The following is a 26,053-nucleotide window of genomic DNA, read 5'->3' on the forward strand; positions in this document are numbered from 1 at the left end:
TTTTTCTCCTCCTTAGCATTTTTGTCCTTTTTATTCTGAGGTATTTTAAAGTCACATCCATAGAACTGATGATTAAAGGGGAAGCTTCCCTCTTTTCTGGAACCAAGGAGGTGATTTATTGAAAACACAATAAGGTCCACAGAATTTGGGGCATGACCAAAGTGTCCAAAAGATTTTCTTTGCCCCAGATGTACTGAAATGTGGGTTTTAATTTCATTTTATAGTGAAAATACTTAGAATATTGTCTGATTTTCTTCCATGGGGCTGAAGTTGCTAGGTAGTACCATTTTGAAAAAGTTGAACAAAAATTTGTAAAATTAAGGAAATAGTTTTGTTCACTAAAAAAAATTATTGATAAACTAAAATAAATTGACAAATATGTTCATTTAAAAATGAAAAAGAAGAGGCAACTAGGTGGTGCAGTGGATAGAGCACCAGCCCTGAAGTCAGGAGGACCTGAGTTCAAATCTGATCTCAGACATTTAACACATCCTAGCTGTGTAACCTGGGCAAGTCACTTAAGTCCATTTGCCTCAGCAAAAGAAAAGAAAAAGAAAAACCAGCAGTCCTTGTTCTTTGAGCACTGAGGATTCTGACCCACAAAGTAGAGGCAAAAAGATGATTTATTGATAACATGTCAGGATCCACAGAATTTAAATGTCCAAAGATTTTTCTTACCCAAGATTAATTGGTGCAAGGATTCAATTTGCAATGGACATTTTTAGATCTTTGCCCTGATTTTATCCCATGTGTTTGGGATCTTAGGAAGCATCATTTTGAAATACATGTCCATAAAAATAGAAAACTCCTATTTTTTTCTAAGATAAGAAAACAATTTTATTCATTTAAACAAACAAATAAATTTACCAATTTATTAAAATAAATCAAAATATTTGTTCATTTAAAATGTAATGGATGATTCATTAGACTCCCATTTTATTCTAATAAATATTAATAAGCCTGATATGATTCCATAGAAGTAATGATTATAAGTTCTGTATATTAGACCCCCAGAGATGTGAAATGTAGACTGAAAGCTCACTTGCTTAATCATAGGAAGTTAACTAGAGGACTTCATTCTTGTTTTTGGCTTGTTATAGTGACCAAGCTTAGCATGGAAGAAGTGACTCAATGATATAGAAAGTCCCCCAGCTATTTTTGTTGTTCCTCTGTCCCTCCTCATATTTCTATTGCTTCAGATGGAAAGATGCATGAGCACATAGCCAACAAGACTACTTGTTGACCTGTGGCCTACATGTCTACTATTCCCTTTGCTCATGTGGATGTTTTGATATCCATTTATCAATCCATCCCATGGATCTGTTCATTGGTTCAGTAGGACTCCCTTAAAGATCAAGATACATCTGTCAAGGTTTGTCAGTCACTGGGATTCTATAGTTTATGTAGACTCTCCTGGAGGAGATCTATTAACCAAATCATAGTCAATGACTATTAACTAGTAAAGCTTTGCATTGTACCTTCTCTGTATTATATATTAAGAACTATAAAACCAAGGCCCTGGCAGAAGAAGAAAAACTTAAAGCATGAAAAAGATGTGAGAGCCACTTCCTAGAGAAAACCATGGATCCTTTAATAAAGTATTGTTAACTCAGAACTCTGCCTCCATTTCTTTTATTGTCGTTTTAACAATTTTGAACCTCACAAAAATCAGGAACAAAAGCATTAGTCCATTGGTACAAGTGGGAGAACCTAGTACCATTACTGCTGCCAGAGTTGATTTAGTGAAAATGCAAGGAGTTACAAAGAATTTGAAACTTGATCAAACTGTCAAAAATAAATTTTTACCTAAGATGAATTGTACCATGGGTTTGAGTTTCATTTTCCATGGGATGCTTTGAGAATTCTTTTTGGGGGGCTGGGGATGTTAAGATGCACCATTTTGAAAAAGTTACCAAAAATTAGAAATTTTCATTTCCTTCTAAGGATAAAGAAATAGTTTTGTTCATTGAAAAAAATTAATGAATACATTTATCACTTTATAAAAATAAACATTTATTAATTTCGAATCAGAAATAAAGGCATTGGATCAATGGTGCCAAGGAGAGATTGAGAGAGGTGTCAGTCTTGACACCTGGGAGTTAGAGATCCTGTTCCATCAAGCAGTGGCACAAGGATGATCCCAGGAATCTTCTCAGCAACATTAAAAGATATGTCTCTTCTCCTTAACATTTTTATTTCACTTATCATGAGATTTTGCAAAGTCATATCCAAAGAATTGAAAACTGAAGGGGAACCTGAGACCATTTCTGTGCTAGAAATTTATTTATAGAAAATATTGGGGGGAGAGGAGAGCTAAGAGTGAAGTCAGAAAGTTGCTCTGGAGCTCTCCCCATTTTCCCTTGAAAATAACATTAAATCAAGCCTCTAAAAAGAATTCTGGAGTGATAGAATATACACACACACACACACACACACACACACAAAATAGTGAAACCATTTTCCAGCCCAAAATAACTTAGAAGGACTTCAGGAAAAATCTGTCTTACTTGGATAAAAGGGGCACACAGGATAGCACAGGCCCACCAGCAGGAGCTCTTACCACAGCACAGATCAGCAACCAAAGCCTTATAGTTCTAGTCCAGCAGGCTAGCTGGTAGGCCTCCAGCCTCAACAAAGAAAGTAACTATCAGTCTCAGAACCCAGGGCACAACAGGCATGACTGTGCCAGGCCGTCATAGTACAGTGGGCAAGCTGCCAGCCTCAGAGGCACTGGCTCAGAAAGCCATTGACCAAACCCCTGGTACTCTTAGTATAATAAAGCTGGTATGATACTCCCTGTATTCTAGAAGCAAAACTCAACTTTCAAAAAAATACCTTTTTTATTTTTCCAAATACATGCAAAGATAATTTTCAATATTCACCTCTGTAAAGCCTTGTATTTCATATTTTTCTCCCTTCATCTTCCTTCCCCTTAGGCAGCAAACAATTCAATATAAGTTAAACATGTACAACTTTTCTAAACATATTTCCATAATCATCATGCCACACAAGAAAATCAGATTATAAAAGGGGAAAAACCACCAAAAAAGAAAAAAAAAACAAGCAGACAAACGAACAAAAAATATTATGCTTTGATCCACATTCAGTCTCCATAGTGTTCTCTTTCTCTCTCTCTCTCTCTCTCTCTCTCTCTCTGGATATGAATGGCATTTTCCATACTAAGTTTATTGGAATTGCCTTGAATCCCCTCATTGTTGAAAAGAGACAAGTTTATCACAATTGATCATCACATAATCTTATTGTTGCTGTGAACAATGTTGTCTTAGTTGTACTGACTTGACTTATCATCAGTTCATGTAAGTCTCTCCAGGATTTTCTGAAATCAGCCTGCTGACCATTTCTTATAGAACAATAATATTTCATCACATTAATATACAATAATTTATTTAGTCATTCCCCAACTGATGGGCATCCAATCAATTTCCAGTTCCTTGACTCTACAAAAAGGGCTGCTATAAACATTTTTGCACATGTGGGTCCTTTCTCCTTTTTTATGACCTCTTTGAGTTACAGACCTAGAAGAGACACTGCTGGATCAAAGGGTATGCACAGGTTGATAGCTCTTTGATTATAGTTCTAAATTAGCAAAGCTCAACTTTTAAAAACAAGCAAAAAAAAGAAAAAAATAGTCCTGACCATGGAAAGCTACTGTGATGATAGGGAAGATCAAAACACAAACTCAGAGAAAGATAGCAATGTCAAAATGGCCACATGTAAAAACTCAAAAGAGAATATGAATTGGTCTCAAGCATACAAGGTCCTCTTGAAAGAGTTCAAAAAGAATTTTAAAAATCAAGTAAGAGAAGTAGAAGAAAAATTGGGAATAGAAATGAGAGTTATGCAAGAGGATCATGGGGAAAAGTCAGTAGTTTGGAAATGGAATCACAAAAATTGATTGAAGAAAACAACTTCTTTAGAAGTAGAATTGGACAAATGGGAAAAGAGGTACAAAAGCCAAATAATTACTTACAAATTAGGAATAGGTGAGTGGAAACTAATGATTCTATGATTCATCAAGAATCAGTCAAATAAAATCAAAAGAATGAAAAAATAGAAGAAAATATAAAATATCTCATTGGAAAAACAACTGTCCTGGTAAATAGATCCAGGAGAGACAATTTAAAAATTATTGGATTACCTGAAAGTCACAATAAAAAAAGAGTCTGCATGGCATCTTTCCAGAAATTATCAGGAAAATTATCCTGATATTCTAGAACTGGAGGATAAAACAGCTATTAAAAGAATCCACTAATCATCTCCTAAAAGAAATCCCAAAGTGAAAATTTCAAGGATTATTGTAGTCAAATGTTATAAGTATCAAGACAAGCAGAAAATACTGTAAGCAGCAAGAAACAATTAGCAGCTTCTACACTGAAGAATCTACACTGAAATATGATATTCTGGAAGGTAAAGGAGCTTGGATTATTACCAAGAATCAAAATAAAGCACAATCTTTCAGGGGAAAAGATGTACATTCAGTGAAACTTTCAGTTTCCTAATGAAAAAACCAGAGCTGAATAGAAAACTTGATCTTCAAATACAAGACTCAGAAAAAAAGCATAAAAAGGTAAACAGGAAAGAAAAAAAAAAGCATGATATTCAATAAGGTTAAACTATTTATGTCCCTACATGGGAAGGTTATATACTTGCAACTCTTTTTTTTCTCTTTTTTTATTAGAGCTTTTTATTTACAAGATATATGCATAGGTAATTTTTCAGAATTGATAGTTGCAAAACCCTTTGTTCCAATTTTTCCCTTCCTTCCCCCAACCCTCTCCCCCAGATGGCAGATTGACCAATACATGTTAAACATGTTAAAACATAGATACTTGCAACTCTTAAGAACTGTAATTAGGACAGTTAGAAGGAGTATACATAGACAGAAGATATGGTTATAAGTTGACTTTGATGTGATGATAAAAAAAATTAAGGGAGGAAAAAAAGATTGTACTGGGAGAAGAGGAATGGGAGAGTCAGAATGGGAAAGGAAGGGATGAGCATTGTTTTAACCTTATTCTAATTGAAATTGGTCCAAAGAAGAAATAACATACACATTCAATTGGGTTAAAAAAAATCATCTTTTTTTCTATAAAAGTAAGAGGGGAAGAGGAAAAGAAAGAGAGGGTAGATTGAGGGTGTCATTGGTCAAAAGTGAAAAATTGGTGAAGAGAAACAGGGTAAAAAGAGTGCAAGAGAAAAGTATAAACAGGGAAATATATAATAAGTAATCAAAACTATCAATGTGAATGGGATGAACTTTTCCATAAAATAAAGGTAGATAGCATAATGGACTAAAAACCAAAATATTACAATATGTTCTTTACAAGAAACACATTTGAAGCAGAGAGACACATACAGAGTAAAAGTAAAAGGCTGGATCAGAATATACTATGCTTCAGGTAAAATTTTAAAAAGCAGGGATAATAATTCTGATCTCACACAAAGCAAAAGCAAAATTAGATCTAATTAAAAGAGTCAGGGAAGGAAACTACATCTTACTAAAACTTACCACAGAAATAAAGTAATAACAATGCTAAATATATGTGCACAAATGGTATAGCATCCAAATTTTTAGAGAAGTGAGTTCCAGGAAGAACTAGACAGCAAAATTATATTAATGGGGGACCTCAATGTCCCCCTCTCAGACCTAGATAAATCTAACCACAAAATAAACAAAAAAGAAGTTAAGGAAGTGAATAGAATTTTAGAAGTCAGATATGATAGACCTCTAGAAAAAAAAATCGAATGGAATATAAATGAATATAACCTCAATGGTACATGACACCTACACAAAAACTGACCATTTATTAGGGCATAAAAACCTCACAATCAAATGAAGAAAAGAAAAAATATTAAATTCATCCTTTTCAGATAATGATACAAAAAATTACATGTAATAAAGGACCATGAGAAAGATTAAAAACTAATTGGAAACTAAATAATCTGATCCTAAAGAATGAGTGGGACAAACAACAAATCATAAAAACAATCAACAATTTCATCAAAGAGAATGATGATAATGAGACAACATGCCAAAATTTATGGGATGCAGCCAAAGCAGTACTTAGAAGAAATTTTAAATCTATAAATGCTTGGATGAATAAAATAGGTAAAGAGCAGATGAATGAATTGGTCATGTAACTAAAAAAATATCTAGAAAAAAGAACAAATTAAAAATTTCCAATAAAATACCAAATTAGAAATTATGAAACTAAAAATGAGATTAATAAAATTGAAAGCAAAAAAAATTGAACTAAGAAATAAAACTAAGAGCTGATTTTATGAAAAAATCCAATAAAATAGAAAAAAAAACTTTTTAAAATCAAATTAATATTTTAAAAGAATTTTAAATTTTAAAAAGATTTTAAAAAGAAAGAAGACAGTCAAATTACCAATATCAAAAATGAAAAGATAGAATTCACCATCAATGAAGAAGAAATTAAAACAATAATTATGGCCTATTTTGTCCAACTTTATGTCAATAAATCTGACATTCCAAGTGAAGTGGATGAATATTTACAAAATATATAAATTGCCCAGATAAATAGAAGAGGAAATAAAATACTTGAATAACCTCCATTCTAGAAAAAGAAATTGAACAAGCCATCAATGAATTTCCTAAAAAGAAATTTCCAGCACCACATGGATTTGTAATAGAATTCTACTAAACATTTAAAGAACAATTTGGAAAATCAGGTAAAGAAGGAGATCTATCATATTCCTTTCAGGACATAAATATGTTGCTAATAGCTAAACCAGGAAGAGCTAAAATATGGAAAGAAAATTATAGACCAATTTCCCTAATAACTATTGAGGCAAAATTTTTAATAAAATAATAGCAAAAAGATTATACCAATTTATCAACAGAATAATACACTACATCCAAGTGGGATTTATACCAGCAATGCAGGGCTCATTCAATAATAATTGACCATACCAGTAACAAAACCAACAGAAATCATATGATTTTTTCAATAAATGCAGACAAAACTTTTTGAGAGCATAGGAATAAATGGAATTTTCCTTAAAATGATAAGTAGTATCTATCTAAAACCATGAGCAGGCAATATCTGTAATGAAAAATAGGAAATAATTTTTGCAGCAAGTGTTCCTGACAAAGTTCTAATTTCCAAATATAGAGAGAACTGAATCAAATTTATAATAATGAGTCATTCCACAATGAGTCGAATGATAAGAACAGACAATTTTTAGATCTCTATGGTCATATGAAAAAATACTTTAAATCATTACTGATGAGAGAAATGCAGATTAAAACAACTCCAAGGTACCACTTCATATTTACCAGATTGGGACTATGACAGAAAAGGGAAATAATAAATGTTGGAGAAAATGTAGGAAAATTGGAAATCTAATGCATTGTGCATTGATCCAACCATTCTGGAAAGCATTTTGAAACTATGTCCAAAGGGCAATAAAATTGTGCATACCCTTTAACCCAACAATACCACTAGGTCTGTATCCCAAAGAAATCATAAAAAAGAGAAAAGGACTAATCTGTAAAAAAAATATTTATAACAACTCTTTTTGTGATGGCAAAGAATTTAAAATTAAAGGAGTGTCCAGCAATTGGGGAATAGCTGAACAAGTTGTAATATATGGATGTAATAGAATACTATTATACTATTAAAAATAATGAAAAAGTGGATTTCAGAAACATTTGAAAAGAAATAAATTCATTCTGAAGTGAGCAGAATCAAGAGAATAAGACTGCAATGATCAATTATGATTGACTTAGATCTTCTCAGTAATACAATGATTCAAGACAAGTCAAAAGACTCATTATGGAAAATGTTATGAACATCCAGAGAAAGAACTATGAAATGTGAATGCAGATTGAAGCATATTATTTTTATTTTAATTTTTTCGTAGGTTTTGTGGCTTTGACTTTTTGTTCATGTTTCACAACATGATTAATATGCAAATGTTTCCATGATTACACATGTATAATCTTTATTAAATTGCTTGCCATCTTGGAAAGGGAAAGTGTAAGGGAGGAAGAGAGAAAAATTTGGAACTCAAAAATCTTATAAAAACGAATGCTGAAAACTATCTTTATGTGTAAATATGTATATTTTCCAATAAAAAATATATTATTTCCAAAAGGAAAAGAAAATAATGGGAAGCATATTGAAAACAACCCCTGGCCAAACTGTTCAAAGTTTTTTTCTTTCTCAAGGTAAATTGTACCATTGATTTGGATTTCTTTTCCAGAGATTATTTTTAGAATTCTTTCTGAATTTTTTCCATGGGACTGGGGTGGGGTGGAGGTGGGAAATGTTTTTGAAAAAGTTGCACAAAAAATAGACAACTGTATTTTTTAAAGATAAGAGAATAGTTTTGTTTAGTGAAAACATAAATGAATAAATTTATCAATCAATTAAGATAAATTGATAAATATGTTTTTTAAAGACAGAAATAAAGGCGTCAATGGTGCCAAAGAAATATTGAGACAAAACCCATAGTCCTGGATCCTGGTCACTGGGGGGGTCCTATGCTCCAAATATTGATTCAAGGATGATTTCTGGAAACTTCTCACTAACCTTGAGGGTTATTTCTCTTCCTAGAATTTCTTCCCTATATTGGAAGTTTTGAAAATTCACACTGAAAGAACAAGATTAAAGTGGAATCCTTTTTTTCTCCTCAATAGTATTTTATTTCTCCAATTACATGTAAAGATAGTTTTCAACATTCATTTTTGAAGATTTCGAGTTCCAAAAATTTTCTCCCTCCCTTACCTTGTCCTTCCCAAGACAGCAAGCAATCTGATATGTTATACATGTACAGTTATTTTAAATATAATTTGTTATTTTAAATATATTTCTATATTTGTCACATAAAAGAAAAAAAACAGAACAAAAGGGGAAAAGCCACAAGAAAGAAAAAAACAAATCCCCACCCCTCCCCAAAAAAGGTGAAAATAGTATGCTTTGATCTACATTCAGTCTCTATAGTTCTTCCTCTGGATGAGGGTGCTATTTTCCATCTCCAGGTTATTGGAATTGTCTTAGGTCACCATATTGCTAAAAAGAGCTAAATCTATCATAGATGACCATCACATAATCTTGTTGTTACTACATACAATGTTCTCCTGGTTCTGCTCATTTCACTCAGTCTTTCCAAGTAAAAGCACCATTTTGAACAAAATGCACACACACATAATAGAAATCTCTCTTTTTAAGGATATGAGAGCAATTGTATTTACTGAAAAAATAAAAAAAAATAAATTGATTTATTAAGATTGTTAGGAGACAACTAGATATTCTTGGGAAACAAATGTCTTCAGAATAAAGAAAAGGATTTGCTTCAATATTATGTCAACTGAGCAACAATGGTTGATAAAGAAGAAACTAGAACCTTTATTCAAAGAAATAAAAATTAGAACAATTCTCTACTAGTCTATATCCCAAAGACATCATGAAAAAGAGAAAAGGATCCACACGTGCAAAAACGTTTGTAGCAGCTCTTTTTGTTAGTGACAAGGAACTGAAAACTGAGTGGATGCCCATCAGTTGAGGAATGGCTGAATAACTTATCATATATGAATGTAATGTAATTTTATTGTTCTATAAAAAAAAGGACAAACAGGCTGAAAAGACTGAAAAGTGAGTAGAACCAAGAGAATATTATATACAGCAACAACAAAATTATGTGATGATCAACTGTGATAGACTTGGCTCTGTTCAGGATAAAGTGACATAAGGAAATTCCAATAGACTTGTGATGGAAAGAGCTATCTGCTTCCAGAGAGAACTAGAGAGACTGAATGTGGATCAAAGCATAGTATTTTCATTTTTTTATTGTTATTGTTTGCTTGCTTATTTTTTCTCGTAGTTTTTTTTTTCCTTTCACCTTTTGATCTGATTTTTCTTGTGCAGAATGATGACTATGGAAATATATTTAGAAGAATTGCACATGTTTAAACTATATTGGATTGCTTGCTATCTGTGGAAAGGGATAGGGTAGAGGAAGGGAAAAAATGTGGAATATAAACACTAATGAAGACGAAATCCAAGCAATCAATAATGGGTTTTTTTTTTTATTTTGCCCAATTATGTGACAATAAACTAAACAATTTAAGTGAAATGGAAGAATATTTATGAAAATATAAATTGCCTACATTAACAAAATTTAATGATAAAAGAGGAAATAGAATATTTAAATTAATCTATTTTAGAAAAAAATTAAATAGGCCATAAATGAAATTCCTAGAACAAAAGCATCAATTCCAGATGAATTTACAAGTGAATTCTGTCAAACATTTAAAGATCAACTAATTTCAACATTAAATGAATTATTTGAAATAATAGGCAAAGAAGGAGTCCTACCTCTTGCTTTCATGCAACAATAATACTAAACCAGGAAGAATAAAAACAGAAAAAATATATAACAATATCACTAAGAAATATGGATACTATTTCTAAGTAAAATACTAGCTAGAAAACTACAACAGCATCTTACAAAGAATATTCATTGTGACCAACTAGGATTTATACTAGATATGCAGGGATGATTTTAACATTAAGGAGTTTTAATTAACACAATTATGTCAATAAAAAGTAACAAAAATTATGATTCTATCAATATATGCAAAAAAAGCTTTTGATAAAATACAAGTCATTCTTAGTTTTAAAAAAGACACTTGAAAGCATAGATATAAGTAAATTTTCCTTAAAATTATAATAAACATTTACCTAAAACCATCAGCCAGCACTTTTTAATATTTTAAAATTTCTTATTTGTCTTTTTTAATTTTTGTTTTTATTTTTCATTGTTCTCTTTTTTCTTTTTTTCAGAATAGAATAAAGACAGAAAAGGAAAATTTAAAAAAAAAAACAGAATTCTGTCATGTGCCAATGCATCAGGGAAGATTCAAAATATATAACAATAAATTTCCATTTCAAGAAAGCATATACATAATAGAAGAAATTATATTCATGACTGTGCATCTTTTCTTTGCTTCCTTGTATGTTATTGTTTTGTTTTCTGCTATGCACTTTTTTTTTACTTTATTCTTTTTTTTCCCAATCCCCTCCATTTCTCCCAAGCAGGCTACAATTAAACAGATATATTTAAATATGCATACATATATAGCATATATATCCATATATACACACATCAAATTATCCACAGACCCAGACCTATATATATCTACATACACATATACATAGTTACATGCATACATACCTACTTATACTCAGACACATATATATAAAGTCATTTACTCATATGTAAACATGCATCTAAAATAATATTAGTATGATTTGACTTTGTCTAAGATCAACGATTACAAGCCCTACTTTTTTTTCCTAATAAATTCTACTCCTGATCCTTGTCGTCATGTTTATGTGTATCTTTTCTTTCCTATTCCTGCTAACCTCTTTATAGTTGGAGGTTACTACACCTTTCATGGTATAATATATAGTGTTGCTTATTTAACCCATTCCCGATGTAAGCAGATTTTCAAAACAATGAGCCTTTCTTCCCCCTTCTACCATCTCTGCATCTATGTATGTGTGTGTTTGTGTGTGTTTTGCTGAGACAATTGGGATTAAGTGACTTGCCCAGGGTCCCACAGCTAGGAAGTATTAAATGTCTTGAGAGCAGATTTGAACTCAGGTCCTCCTGACTTCAGGGTTGGTTCTCTATCCACTATACCACCTAGCTGCCCCTTTGTGTCTATTTTTCCTCTGCACTTCATTTGCATAACATAATCACTGTTTTTACCTTCTCCTGGACAATTTTGGTTTTTTAGAATCAGATCATACTCAACTCTGCCCCAACTTTTCTTTTGAGCTACCTAATTACTGATATCAATCTTAAATATATGGTATACAATTTCTAATACATAAACAATTTGTCCATATTAAGTTTCTTGAAATTCATCTTTGCTATTGGCTCTTTTATGTTAACTGTTTTATTATGTTTGGGTTTGTTTGAGAGGAAGTTCTGAAAATCTGTAAGCTTATCAAATGTCCATTTTTTTCATTCAATATTATGGATAATTTTGCTGGATATGATGTTTTTAGCCACAGACCTAGTTCTTTTGATTACCAGTATATATGACTCCAGGACATTCAATCTTTTATTGTGGCTGCTGATAAATCCTATACAATTCTAACATAATTCTAAATATAATTGTAATTAATAATACAAAATCCAGCTTATTTGAATTGGGGTTTTTTTTGTTTGTTTGTTTCTTGCAAAATTTTCTGTTTGATCTTGGGGTTTTGAAAATTGGTAATAATATTCCTATGTATTTTTCATAAAGGATCTCCTTGAGATGGTGATCAGTGAGGTTTTTTTCTGATTCTATTTTCCCCTCATGTTCAGGAAGCATTATTTGTAATGGGAATAAGCAAGAAGCCTCTCAATAAAAACAGGAATGAAACAAGGATGACTAATACAATATTAGAAATGCTAGCAATAGAAATTGAAGGAGTCAGAATGAGCAATGAAGTAATAAAACTATCTCTTTTAAAGATGATACAATGATATGCTTAGAAAATCCCAAAAATTCAATAAAAAATTTAGTGAAAAAAATTAATGTTTATAATTTCTATAAATTACCAACAAAACCTGCAAGAAGAGATGTCCCATTTAAAATAACTGTAGACAATATAAAATAACTGGGACTATACCTACCAAAACAAAAACCAAGAATTACACAAACATAATTATAAAACACTTTTTAATACAAATAAAGTCAGATTTAAATAACTGGAGAAATATCACTTGTTTATAGGTGGGCAGAATCAATACAATTTTTAAATGACATTTTATCCAAACTAACCTATTTATTCATGCCATCCCAATTAAATTACCAAAAAAAATTATTTTACTAGAAAAAAATAATGACCAAATTCATTTGGGAAAACAAAATTTGAAGAGTATCAAAGAAATTAATAAGAAAATGTAAAGTTTTACCAAGAGTAGATTTTAAAATATACTATAAGGCATTTATTATTAAAAAATATCAGTACTTTCTAAGAAATAGAAAGGTAAATCAGTGGGACAGAATAAACATGCAATACACAATAATCATTTGTAACCTTGTATTTGAGAATTGTAAAGATTTTACTTTAGGAATAAGAATTCATTATTTGATTTTTTTAATTTCTGAGAAAACTGGAAAAGCAGTCTGGAAGAAATTGGGCATATTTTCCCCTCCCAAAAGCAAAGAATGCAGAATGGGAATCCATACTTTTATACTGAATCCTCCTTTAATGGTATGCTATGTACATCAAAATGTTCTTTTTTATTTTTGTATTAAACTTCAAAATGAATAAAAAATATATAAATGAAAACACCTAATGGTTAAAGGTTATATTTTATCAAAGAAAAAAAAAGTCATAATCAGGTAGCTAGAATTATTCACCAGAATGTCATTGTCCTTTATAAATTGGGCCAAATCGCTATGACACAAACACAAAACCCAATATATTCTTGAGAATTCAACCAATTAAGTTATACTAGATCCAGAGAACTATTGAGAATTGGTTCCTGCAATCAACCAGTCAGAACATGAAATTTAAAATTTAAGAATAGTACTTTTAATGTATGTTGTCATACTAAATATTCATAATTTCCAAAGGACATAAAATGAAAAGTTCTCAAAAAGACAGCTCATTAAAGAAATCAAAATCATTTTAGATCATAAAGAAGAACATGTTACCACATATGTCATTTTGTTTGCTACAGGAATTGTTACAAAGATGCTTACAATGTTGTTTCTAATATCAATATTATTATTCAATTATAAAAAGCAATCATTTTATCCAACTTTTTATTAGTCTTCAGAACATTAAATACAAGAGCAATTTGTCCTGAGAACATTATAATCTCACTTCCATTAAAAAGATGTGTTATGATCTAAAAACAACAATAATAATTTTTTTTAAAAGAGTTTACATTTGACAAAGATAAAATGTCCTTGTAAAGAAGATATTCCTGTGGAGTAGATATTGCAAGAATATCCACATTTTATTGATGAGCCTGAATGTAAGAGAAGTTAAGTGATTTGGGCAATATCACAGAGCTACAAGTGGCTAAGCCAGAACTCAAACCTAAGTCTCTTGATACCAAGTCCATTGTTTATCAATATGCTGGGGTGGTTGTTGTTCAGTTTTTTCAGTCATATCTTTCTCTCATTTGGATTTTCTTAGCAAAGATACTAGTTTGTCATTTCCTTCTCCAGCTCATTTCACAGATGAGGAAACTGAGACAAATAGGGTTAAGTGACTTGTCCAGGATCACAAGCTGGTAAGTATCTGAGACCAGATTTAAACTCAGGAAGATGAGATTTCTTGACTCCAAGTCCAGTGCTTTATGCACTATACCTCCTAGCTACCCAATTTCTACTACAGCATCCATAACATAAAGAAGTACAGTATGAAAGTGGGTTACACAAGTACTGCTCTCAAGGTTGCTGTTGGTTGATTTTGGTTAAAAGTTGGGGAGGAGGAGTTGCCCTTTTTCTTTCACAGAAAACAGAGGCTACAAGTAACCAAGCTTCAAGGTCTTATAAACTAACAAGATTTTCTCTGAATTGGCTGGATAATTGATATTGAACTATGTGATATTCCGTTTGAATTGGAAAGATTTCAAACATCTCCATTATTAGCATACCCAGGGTACTTTAATTGCTTTGCCAAGCCACTGAATAGTTCTGATCTGATTAATATTGTTAATATTCTTCAGGCTTAATCAAAATAGCTTTTTGATGTCAATAAGATGGCAATGAGTTTTCTACCTCTGACTCATTTTAACAAATAAAAAAGTCATTCAGTTCTTTCATGTGCCCAGCATCATATTCTACAATGCTGTAATCAGAATGTCTTTTATTTAAGATTCTCTGAATATATTTAATGCTTTCTGATCTTTTGTGTATTCTTTTGGAAAACCCTCTGTACTCTGGATCTAGGGCATTTATTTCTATTCCCTGTCTGTGACTAATCATAAAGCAAAATAAAATAAAACAAAATTTGATATCTTGAGAAACTCCTCAGCTTAGAAAAAATACAATTTTTTCTAATTTTCTAATTTTTCAATAGCCACCAAATTTTGGAAGCCACCAAAGGGCAATATGGTACAGCAAAAAGAACAATGGATTTGGAATCAGTGAATTCAAATCCCACTTCTCTCTTACTTAACCTATGTGAACCCAGGCAGGTCATTTAACTCTACTGTACTTAAATTTTTTTTTCTATAAAATTAAAGATTATACTAAATGGCCTTTACATCCATTAATTTCCAGCTCTAAATCTTTGATCTTTTTCTGTTGTCAGAGATCCTCAAGCCAGAATAATTAGTGTGAGAATAAATGTTTAATATAGCCAACTAGTGAAATGGAATAGTTTGAATACTGAAGATCTCCAGTCATACAACTTCTCTTTTCTTTTCTTCTTACCCTTTAAAGCACTAATTTTTTTTTCTCATTTATTTATACCTCTTGCAATATACAAGAAGTTCTCTTCAAACAGAACAAAAAAGATGTGTACTGGAAGAACTAGGAGCAGAATAGGTGCTTTTACAGAATTCTACTCTTATTTTAAGCTTTTAGTTTATATGTATTAACGCACCAAGGGCCTGGATGAGCTCTAAAATGCCTTATACCTCTAAATCCTCCAATCCTACTCCAGTTCTATCCCAAAGCCCACTGCCATCCTCAATTCTTCTACTACCTGCAGGCCCTAATACTTTATTCAATGGCTCCCTCTACTGGTCCCTTTGCCTTCATTCCTTAATAATCAGTTTTATCAGTCAAAAAAGTTTAGTCCTTTCCCATTTTTGTTTTTTGTTTAATCATTTTCAGTTTTGTCTTTCCGTGATTCCTTTTGAGATTTTCTTGGCAAAAGTACTGGAATGGTTTGCCATTAACTTTCCCAGCTCATTTGACAGAGGAAAAAACTGAGGCAAACGGTTAAGTGCTTCCCCAGGATCACACAGCTAGTACCTGAGGTCACATTTGAATTCAGGAAAAAGAATCTTCCTGACTCCAGGCCCAACACGCTATACACGGCAATAACTAGAAACACATAACTTTTAAGTTTTAGGAAGAGTTTTGTTAACTAGCCTTGCAAGTAAACATCCAAAAGGATTTATCCTGTAAGTTTTCAGAAGTTGTTTCTGGAATTTCCTAAATGTAGATGAACATGGATTTAGATCTCAAATTTTTAATTAGCTATTTTCCCCAAGCAAAGCCAATCAATGAATAAATAAATCAAATGAAGGAAACTTCAAATGATATCTAAAAAGTTGCTTTTAGTGATTGGGAATACACCTTTGACCACCACCATTTACCTATTAATAAGATAAACGAAAACCAACTCAAAGCATCTAGGCTGCTAGATCAATTAATTCTCTGATAAGCTGTCAATGAGGTTGCTTCTCAAAGCTGGCTCACTCTGAGCTCCTGTTATTATAGCAGCGTGCTTTGAACACCAGTTCCTCTGGCAGCTATTCCAATTTTTCAGAGCTCTAAACCTCATGTTATTTCCAGTACTCATTGTAGCTGGAACACAACAGAGAGAGAAGGCGCAGCAGTGCCAGTAGCTGTGTATGAAAATTATACTAGGTGAGACTGTGTAAATTAAAAGAAATATATATGTCAATATATATCAATGAAATCACAAGTATAGAAGCTCACACCACAGTGCTTACACAATTCTAGGCATATTATAGGTGCTCAAAAAGTACTTTTTGATCAATTCATCTAGGTCAATGAGAGCTTAAATCCATATATGTTATGTGAATACTCTGCCTAAGAAAAATTTAGCCTAACGATGAATTCTAATCCTTGAATTTATATCTACAAAAACTCTGATATTTATTTTAACTTGTTTATAAGTGTGCATGAAAATGAGGTTACAAATAATGCTCTCACGATGAAATGATACAGGCCAATTTCAATAGACTTGTGATGGAAAGAGCCATCTGCATCCAGAAAAAAGGATTGTCGAAACTGAATGTGGATCACAATATAGTATTTTTACCCTTTTTGTTATAGTTTGCTTGCTCTTTGTTTTCTCTCTCATTTTTTCCTCCTTTTTGATCTAATTTTTCTTATTCAGCATGATAAGTGTGGAAATACATATTAAAGAACTGTACAAGTTTAACACACACTGGATTACTGGCTGTTTGGGGAGGGGGTAAGGGAAGGAAAGGATAAAAATTTGGAACACAAGGTTTTGCAAGGGTGAATGTTGAAAACTTTTTGCATATATTTTGTAAACAAAAAGCTATTATTAAAAATGATGATCTCTTTAGTGAAATTTAATAATTATATTATATATAATACTGTAATGAAAATGGTACTGAACTTTGAGTCAGAGGAGCTAGGTTCAAATCTGGTGCCTGATGCTTCCTGGTTGTGTTAGCTTAGGCAGAGTACTTATCCTCTTTGAGCTTCAGTTTCCTCATCTATAAAATGAGAGTTGGGCTTGATGGTATCAAAGATCTCATTTACATCTAAAGTATTGATCTTGTTATTAAACGAAGACAAATTTAAATTTATTTTTTCATTTGTTCTATGGAAATTAATATGTTCTGGCAATTCAAATTATCATGAAATTATGGCCTTATTCCTTATTCTCTATTGAAATATTGATCTGCTTATAGCTTAAATAGCTATTCAAATAATACTTGATTTGTCAAATGGAAAAAAGATATATTTAACCAGAGCATAGCTAATTTTTATACCCATTATCATTTAAATTAACCCCATGAAAGCAATGATTTCAGCATGACTTATCTTAATGGTTTATAAAACATTCAGCTTTTATGAAAAATAGAGTATGAGAAACCTTTTATATCTATAGGTAAATTTTTTACAAACTTATGCATGAACTTTTTAAAATTAAAATTACTAGTATAAAACTGGAGCCAGTGGACCCATTATAATTATTATTACTTTCTTTTTTAAAAAAATTTAACTGACAATTTTTAAAATATGATATAGCTTAATTGCAAATATTATGCAAAATATTGTAACTATAAAAATTGTTGAACTTTTAAATAAATTGTGAGGCTGTAGAACTACTTTGTACATTAAACATATATAAGAAGTCTTTAATAAAATTTATATTGCAATAAGCAAGTTAATCGGGCTATATTAAATAAAAATTAATAAAAATAGATAAATCTAATATATTAAAAAAGAACTAGCAAAAAAAGATTTAAAATTAATGTGGTTGCCTAGGGGAATATGAAACAATAAAACATTTTTTATATTTTAAACTAGGAGAATTGAATCTGGGAGATGAAAAAGAGCCTGAGCAGTTCTATAGTCCAGATATTCAATTCAGGACCATCCATAAATATTAACTGATAAAGGTGTGGGTTTTTTGCCAATAGGAGGAGGACAGGTGTGTCAGTTTCCAGGTCTCCTCCTCCAACTCATTTCTGACACAGTAAATGCCAAAGTTTGAAGAGCTTCTCATACTTCAAACCAGCAACATTCTAAGAGAAGGAAAAGAAAAGCACTGAATAATATAAAGCCACTTTGGTGCAATAGAAAGGATACTTTTTACTCTTTTATTTTGACATTCACTTTACATTTATTTATTTCTGCTGAGGCAATTGGGGTTAAGTGACTTGCCCAGAGTCACACAGCTAGGAAGTGTTAAGTGTCTGAGGCTGGATTTGAACTCAGGTCCTGCTGACTTCAGGGATATTTATTATGGATATTTATTAAATTCCTAATATATGCCAGGCACAGATTACAAAGAAAGGCAGAGACAGATCCTACTTTCAAAGAGCTTGATTTTAATGGGAGGAGACAATGTGAACCCAATTGTGCCCAACTAGTTTATATATATGACAAATTGGAGATAATCTATAAAGAAAAAGAACTACCATTAAGGGGAATTAGGAAGGGCTTCTCATAGAAGATAGGAGACTTGAAAGAACTAGCATTAAGGAGAATTAGGAAGGGCTTCTCATAGAAGTTAGGAGACTTGAAAGAAGCTGGGAATCAGAAAAGAGGTAATTCTTGTTAAATGTTCAATTGTTCCTATCTGTTGAAATTGAAAAAAGTACCAGTCATTCCACTCTGATTATAGTTCTGACTCTCAAGTGACATTTTTTCAATATATTTTATTGCCTTTACTAATTAAGAATAGGTTGAAGTAATGAGTTATAGAATTCAGAACTGGAAAGGACCTGTTTTAAAGATTATCTAGCTCATCCCCTTCATTTAAAAAATGGTATACTTTAGGAGCAGTTAGGTGGTCAGAGGACCAGCCCCAGAGTCAAAAGGATTTGAGTTCAAATGTGGTCTCAGGTACTTCCTAACTGTGTGACATTGGACAAGCCACTAATTCTGATTGTCTCCAAAAGAAAAAAAAATCACTACTTTTTTTTATGTTTATATTTTCTAATATGCCTCTTTCCCCACTTCCCAGGAAATCATTCCTTATAACAATTTAAGAGTTAAGTTTTGCATAACTATAATAGGATGCTGAAATAATTGAAAATAATTCATGCTGATCTACCAGGTTACAGAAAAGGAAAAAGATTCAATAGAGTTACTGATAAATCACAGGATTGTTTGTGCAAGAGACCCCTGGACATTCTCAAAGACAGAATATCTTCAGGATAAGAAAAAAAGACTTAGATCTATATCCTGTGAACCAGTGAATAAGAAAAGAAAAGAAAGGGAAAAAAAACAGAGAGAGAGAGAGAGAGAGAGAGAGAGAGAGAGAGAGAGAGAGAGAGAGAGAGAGAGAGAGAGAGGAAGAAGAAGAGTTATTTGAGCAAAGGTATAAAAATTGGGGCAATTTAGAAGAATTTTGTAGTCTCCCTGGAGGGCTATCTGTATGCATGTATTTGATCTATACATGTTTGCATTCTGGTTACAGCATATGACAATCAATAAACTTATTCACTTGAGATAAGTTTCTTCCTCCTGATTTTTACAGCCTAATGCAATGAATAAAAAAAGGGAGGGGAGGAACAATTCAGCAAAACATCAAAAGAGTCTGACATTATATAGTGTTCTGTTTCCATAGTCACTTCAAAATGTGGAATGATGGTGAAGGGCACCTTAAAATTTCTCTTTTGACAGGCCAAATTTGGTCATTATAATTTCAGCACTCGTTTTTGGTGGTTTTGTTTGATTATTGTTCTTTCCATTTATCTTGTTGTTACGGGGTATACTGCTTTCTTGGTTCTGCCTAATTCACTCTGCCCTGATTTTCTGTGGTTATCATATACATTGTTTTCCACAGCACATTTCATTATAGTCAGCTACTACAACTTGTTTAGCCATTCCCCAAATGATGAGCATCTATTTTGACTCAGTTCTTTTCTACTACCAAAAAGTGCTGCTAATATATATATATATATATATATATATATATATATATATACATGTCAATTAATAAGCACTTATTAAATCTTTTTTATGTACCAGCCACTGTATTCAGTATTGAGTAACAAAAAAAATTTTAAATAAAAAACATGTTTCTTGTTCTAAAAGGGATTCAAATTTAAGGGGAAAAGCAATATGAAAATAACTATAACTGCATCACAATTTTCCTTTTCTAATTTACTTTCTTCAGGTCTTCATTTTTAAGATGATTCAGGGCAAAGTGATTCCAGAAAACTCACACACAGTGATTTATTTTGATGTCTGAGGAATAATCAAGGAATCATTCATGTTAAGATTGGAGCTTGGCTTTAAATGAGAACAAATTCTTTTCATCATATTTGGCAGTTCTTCATATATCAATAGTATTCCATTGAATCATAGTTTTACATATAGAAGGGAATCTCATAACCTTATATATATTAGTGTAAGTTTAGCTGTACTCTGAAATAAAGAGCTATTAGTGGAAATTCACAAATAATAATAATGTTGTTATTGAGTTGTTTCACTTGTGTCCAACTCTCCATGACCCAATTTGAGGTTTTCTTTCCAAAAACACTAGAGTAATTATCATTTCCTTCACTAGTTTATTTCACAGATGAAGAAACTGAGGCAAACAAGGTTAAGTGACTTGCTCAGGGTTACACAGCTAGTAAGTGTCTGAGGCTGATTTTGAACTCATGTCTTCCTGACTCTATGCCTGGACCACTATCTACTATACCATCTAACTGAAAAGTATTTGGTGAGTTATAATAAGTGGAGAAAAAAACTTTATAATAGGCTGATAAGTGTCCCCAGAATTCTAATACTTTTATCTCTAAATCAGTAAAGAAGATTTCACCTGCAGATTTCTGATCTCATTTTGGTTATATTCCATATTAGTAGGTGCAGTGTCTTCAATGACCAGTTAGGTGAAGAAAAAAACAATTTATCCCTTAAGCTGCCCTTCAGTTTTTCTTGTTCACTAATTGTTCTTGCTGTCTCTTTCTTCTTGGACATTGAAGATTGCTTGTGCAAACTTATGGTGTCTCATATTTAGAGCTAAAAGGGAGCTAGGCATTTAGCTCAAGTCTCTTATTTTGCAGGAAAGAAACAAAGATTCATAAGGGTTGTTACTTACAATAAGCAACATAAGAAGGATTTGAACTTAGTTCTCACTCCAAAACTGGGGTAATTTTTACACTACTATCCTACCTAGATTTAACATCTTGGTGATCTAATCTATAATACTCACCTTATCTTTCTAACCTGGTCTGCACTCCTGCTGTTCAGTGCTCATTTGTGTGAACTGCAATATTTTCTAGTTCCCAGTTGTATAGATGGCACTGGCTGTATCCTTTGTCATCCATTCTCTGTCACAACAAACTATGAGAATAAGAAGTTAGGATAAGACACATGCATTGTAAACTTTTTAAATGTCAGAATAAAGTTTTACAATGATAAGAATTTGCTATTATAAGCATATAACATCTAATAAAGATAATTTTCATGCTAAAGTGGTTTGATTTTTGTTAGCATTTTGGAAATAATTAGTAGATATATATATTAATTTTGCAGTTTGGGGATTTAAAAGAAGAGTGTGCACTTTTCTCTAGAGCCATGTATTTTTGCTTGGAGTAAAACAACTCAGTCTAATAGTGAAATGAAGCAATAGAAATTATCCTCACAAAATGAGCCTCCTCACAATATCCTCACCCCACTATCTTCAAGGATATCTCCACCACACCATAGATTGTAAAGATTTATAATGAGATTAACTTTATGATGTATGTAGTAAAGGTATTATGATTTCCATCTTACAAATGAGGATAGAGACTATCAGAAAAATTAATTGACTTATCCATAGAAATCCAAAGAGAAAGAATCAGAAATAGGATTAAAATTTTGTTCTTTCCTAACTCTAAGTTTAATGTGTATGTGTATGGGGGTGGGGGAGTGTTCCTACAACATCATTCCATCTTACCAAATAAGCATTGGCTTAGCCATAATTACTAAGTCCAAAAAGTCCTTATGCAAACCATATAATAAAGTTGAGTGTATTAGCCACATTTAGTAAAACATAAAGTGTTCCAAAAGTCTAAATGCAGTTTTAAACTTTAATAGCTTGAAACTACAAGAAGACTTTAAAAATACTTCATATAAGACTGAATCTAGGCCAAAGATTCCTTTTTGTGTCATGGACTTTTCTGGCAGTCTGGTGAAGCCTATGGACCTTTCTCACAACAATGTTTTTAAATGAATAAAATATATAGGATTACAAAGGAAATTACATTGAAATAGTTATTTTTAAATTTATGAAAGTTCACCACCCCACAAATTAAGAACACCCATTATAGAGAATTAAAGGCTGCAATGTGTCTAGAATTAAGGGTTGCAGCCTAGGCTTGATTTTGTGAAACAACCTGGTGAGAACAGTCCAGCCACAAGTTCAACAATCTGAACGAATTCTGAGTCCAAAAAAGAACAGTAATGACAAAAGCTATAGTATGAAAGAACAAGTCCTTCTGCAATCCAATACCATTGTGAATTGTGCAGAAATGGAGTAACTCTCTAGCAGCCCTAATAGCATTTCCCTTCCATGGGAGCTTCAACCAGAGAGTAGTACAATAAGTCTAGAAAACTAGTTAGCTTCTTGAAGAGGCTTCATCAGAAAAGAAAGAGAGTTTTCTTGACTATTTATGGGATCAGTTATAAGTCCTTTATGTTGCGTTTTTTCTGTGGGATGAAAGATATATAGATATATAAATACACACACACACACATATATCCTATATACATATATATACATATATATATATATATATATATACACACACATATACCCTATATCCATCTATACAGACATACACATATGTGTGTATCCCAAATGCTTATGTGAGTTAATTGACTGCCTTTTTAACCTTCTGTGTACCTAGACATCATTCAAATTCAGAGGATCCCAGAGGAAACCCCAAGTCAGAGCCCCAGCTAAAGATTTTCTCAAGATCAAATCTGGTGTTTGTAAGTCCAGACCTGGTGTTTTAGGCCATAAGTTACACATAGTAAGTGCAACCAGTGCAAAATTGTTCTATATTAAATAAAACTTAGAATTCTATAGCTTTTTTTAGGTTGCCAAGTCAATTTCTCCACATGTCTGTGAGCACAGTTATTATTATTTTCATTTTACAGATGGGAAACTGAAGCTCAGAAAAATAACTCCCTTGAGATCACTCAGTAAATATCAGAGCTGGGATCTGACGTTTGAGCAACTTACTTCAATAAATCACCAACTAAAGGGATCAAGGAAGGTTTCATGGAAGAAATGGCATTTGAGTTGAGCTTCAAAAAGATAGTTAGGAATTAAACAGGCAAAGAGCAACAAGGATTAGAAATTAAAATTAGCAAAGTCACTGGGGTAGGAAAACTTTCTATTATGGTTTGGTTAGTTGTATGGACTATAGAAAACATAAAGGAAAGGTTCAAAAGATAGAATGGCACCAGATTACACTGAGTAATAACTAGCAAAGACATTTGAACACAATTAATTGGGTATCAGAGAACCTCTGAAAAGCTTTGAGCAAGGAAATAGCATCACCAAATATACACATGAAAAGAATTCTGACAGTGATGTGGGGAAAATGGATTAAAGGAAGAAGAGAGCAAAGACAAGAAAGATTTTACATTAATCCATGTAAGTGATACTAAGGGCATGTCATAAGACATAGGCAATGGAAAAGAGAGAAAAAGACAGATGTAAGAAACATTACAAAAAAAAGAATTAATAATTAATTGATTGTGAGAAATGTTTTGTATCATAAGTTCATATTAATGTTTTTTAAGTGATATATGGCCATTTCTCAAGACATTTTGGCATTAATTTTAGAGAATCTTTCAAAACAGAAAAATCAGAATAAAGAAAATCTCATGGCAGAAGTTATCCATGCATATGTAGTATCCTCTTGTTAGTTCAAAAGTTTTCTATTTTATAGGAACAAGGACCATGTCTTATATAAGTTTTCTATCTTCCCAGCATTATTATGCCCTCCATATAGTAGGTGCTTAATAAATGTTTATATAATTAAATTGAATTATGTACTTATTATAATCAGTCACTTTATTCTTTCAACTTTAGCCCCAAATGGCATTTGCTAATTTTCCTAAATCAAATCTGCTCTAAAATGTTGACCAACATTTAAGAGAATGGCATTGGCTCTGAAATAAAAAAGATTTTGATAATGTTGAATTAATGAATTAATTCAGTATTCACAATTACTTTCTTATATAAGTTTCCCAGGAAGCCATGAACAAATAAGGAAATCCCAACTTTCATAGACTGATAAGTTTTATCATTGGGAGAATAAGAAAAGATCCATAAGAGCAATCAGAATCTGAGATAGAGGGATGAGAGAGCCACTTTTTCAGGAAGAATGGAGGCAAATAACAACTACTCCAGAGAGCCACTATCAGGACCGTGGAGAGTTCCCTGGATAAACCTAATCTCTGACTTCAAACCAATAGAAACTGCATCTTTTAAAATTGATTTAGTATTCTATTTTTTCCCAGTTACATGTAAAAACAGTATTAACATTCATTTTTAAAATTTTGATTTTCAAATACTCTCCCTTCCCTTCCCACCTCTATTGGGAAGGCAAGCAATTCAATATAGTGTATGTGTATATAAATATATATATATATATATATATATATATATATATATAGTCATGCAAAACATTTCCATGATAATCATGTTGTAAAAGAAAAAAACAGATCAGAAAAAAACTCAAAACAATAAGAAAAGGTTTTTTTTTTCTTTTTTAAGTGTGCTTCAATCTGTATTTAGATATTATCAATTCTTTCTCTTGGTATGAATAAAAAATTTTTTATCATGTGCCCTTCAGAGTTGTCTTAGATCATTGTATTGCTAAATAGCTAGTTCATTCATAGCTGATCATGTTACAATATTGCTGTTACTATATACACAGTACATTTCACTTTGCATCAGCCCATAGAAGTCTTTCCAGGTTTTTCTGAGAGCATTCTGCTAATCATTTCTCATAGCACAATAGTATTCCATCATAACCAATACCATAATTTGTTTAATAATTCCCCAATTGACTGGTATTCCCTCAATTTTCAATTCTTTGTCCCCAGAAAAAAAGCCGCTATAAATATTTTATATGGGTCCTTTTTCTTTTTTTAAAATCTCTTTTGGGAAACAGATCTAGTAGTGGTATAGCTAGGTCAAAGAGTATCCATGGTTTTATCACCCTTTGAGCATAGTTCCAAATTGCTCAACAGAATGGTTGAATCAGTTCACAACTCTACCAACAGTACATTAATTTTTTTTCACCTCCCCTCCACTACTTATTTTCTTTTTCTGTCCTATTAGTCGATTTAATACATATGAAGTTATACCTCAGAATTATTTTAATTTCAATTTCTCTAATCAATAATAAAAACTGTACTTTTATCAATAAATTTCCCTTATCTGATGCATTTACACAATTAACAACAATAAAGAATGTTCTCTCTTTTCTGTGTTCCTTTCTGGAATAAAATAAGCAAATATTTTCTAGTATGTCATTGTTTGGTAATAGGTATTTTCTATTTATTTAATGTATCCTCTGAGGATTCTAGACCAGTCCTTTTTGAGTTGAAATTGGTTCT

At 31.8% G+C, this 26,053-nt stretch overlaps 1 pseudogene; it reads left to right on the forward strand.

Moving 5' to 3' along the window:
• The first annotated feature begins 2,676 nt into the window (after positions 1–2,676).
• LOC116423597 overlaps positions 2,677–26,053 on the forward strand; it is a 35,307-nt pseudogene continuing 11,930 nt past the window's right edge.

The sequence above is a fragment of the Sarcophilus harrisii genome, chromosome 4 (assembly GCF_902635505.1).
Source record: "Sarcophilus harrisii chromosome 4, mSarHar1.11, whole genome shotgun sequence".
NCBI lineage: Eukaryota > Metazoa > Chordata > Mammalia > Dasyuromorphia > Dasyuridae > Sarcophilus > Sarcophilus harrisii.